Genomic DNA, 2,123 nt, shown 5'->3' on the forward strand with positions numbered 1-2,123 from the left:
CTAGTACTTTTAACTGAAGTTAGTGACCATTAATGTTGTGTTAACTCAATGTCAAATAAAGACAAAATCAAGATGAACATTTTAAAAGGTAGAATAGAATGGAACAAAAAATACCAGAAAGTACTGAAAATGGGAAGGTTATTGATTTGTGAGTTTGTATGTGTATATAAAATCCCTGATTTATAATGGAGTCCCATTAGAGAAACTCTGTCATAAGTCAGTTCTGATGTTTCATACCCACTTTTATTTTGTTATGCTTTTTAATAGTCTACTGTATGTAAATGATTTGAATAGTATATAATGACATTGAATATTTGTAACTGAGCATCTAATAATGGTGACATTATCAAATTACAACATGAAAAAGAAGAGCTAATACCTTGCTTGCCTCAGATCAGTTCAATGTCTTGTTTAATCTGTGGCTTTATCTACATTCTTTAAGACAAGAGGTCAGCATATATTTTGAGTACTGCATGAATTTTATCTGAAAATCTTCATATTGGCTTCTAAAGCAATTGCAGTGGGAACTTCACAAAGAACTTTTACATGTGCTTCTAATTTGATACTTATAGTCAGCTTGAGGGATAAGTGGTCAGGAATTATTATTATTCTAATTTTATTGGTAATGCCCAGCCCAGAGAAGATACCTGTTCCAGGCTGCCTGGATGGCATGTGATGGTCTACTAACACTGGCAATTCTAATAACAACTAACATTACTTAGAAGCTCACGAAATTGCCAGTAGTGTTGTATTATCACAGTTTTGCTATTATAAACACTGTGCCTTGGGAAATTGAAGCTCTCCAAATTTGAGTTCCTCACCGATAAAATAGGATAATAGAAGTGCTCTATTTTTTCCCTGGAATGTTAAAGGAACTAAGGTTGGTAAAAAACAATTCTTAGCACAGTTGCTTGGAATGTGTAGCTGTCAATGAATGGTAGCAATTATAATTGTTATTCACATTGTTTGACTACAGCCACCCCTTCTTAGTCATGTGACCTTAAGGAGGGCGTTTAACCTTGGTGGGCTTTACTGCCTCCTCAATAAAATAGCAAAACTGTCTTTCTTAGAGAGTTTGAGAATCTAACACAAAGCCAATGACACATAGGAAGTGACATATGTAATACTTAAACTCTGTTCCTAGGACATGCACATAACCAGCAGATTGCAAGCTATGTTGTATAAAGCACTATCCAATAAAACTTGTGTTTAGAATTCTTGTAGGATCACTAATAATAGTTGTTTAGAATGTTAATATTAGCATTTTTATTTACTAGACTTTATTTTTTGACCATCATGACAAAGTTGTCACCAATCTGGGCACATCATTTAATTTATAATCAATAATTAGAATTTAAAAGTGCAACTCCCCCCTCCCCCAATTTCTCTTCAGTATTTTCCTCAAGGAATTAAACAATGGCCACTGACTAATTGCTCCTACTGTGGGGATAGCTTGGAGTTCAGATTCAAATTCTGTTTATTTGCTTGAATTTTGGGGTAATGATTCTATGTGTAAGAAAGGTGATACAAAAGTGGAGACTTGTTTTTCAAACCTCAGAAAACAAAGAAAAACAATATAATAAAGAATAATTGTGTGTAACTGAGTATAAGTGAAAAAGAATTATTGCTAGGAGGTATGGTACATACATGCACTGTCTATTCCAAATGAAGCACGTTAAATATGATAGATGATCGACTCTTTGAGATCTCTATGATAAACTTTTGGGCCCAAATCTTACTGAGGCCACCGTGTCCCTCTATAATTGAAAATGCTAAACGATGGGAGCTTTCACCTTCAGTAGCTAGCTACTGCATCAATAGCAATTCTGCCTTTTCCTTCTCCCAGGCTGGACTTCAGCCAGTTTCTTCATTCTTCAAGATTCAGTTTTTTTCCTTTCTTGACTCATCTTTCAGTTCCTCCTGACCTTCGCTAAAATGCATGCTCAATCAAAAAACTGCTGTTTTTAAAAAAATCATGTTATTAGGGGTTATATACAACTCTTATCACAATCCATACATACATCAATTGTGTATCAGGCATCATCAGAACAAAAAATCTTACCATAGTGAATGAGTAGGGGGCTGCGGAGTGGAGACCCAAAGCCCATTTGTAGGCCACTGGA

Source organism: Echinops telfairi, unplaced genomic scaffold (assembly GCF_000313985.2).
Source record: "Echinops telfairi isolate 266 unplaced genomic scaffold, ASM31398v2 ScPeMD7_7469;HRSCAF=8507_1, whole genome shotgun sequence".
Classification (NCBI taxonomy): Eukaryota; Metazoa; Chordata; class Mammalia; order Afrosoricida; family Tenrecidae; genus Echinops; species Echinops telfairi.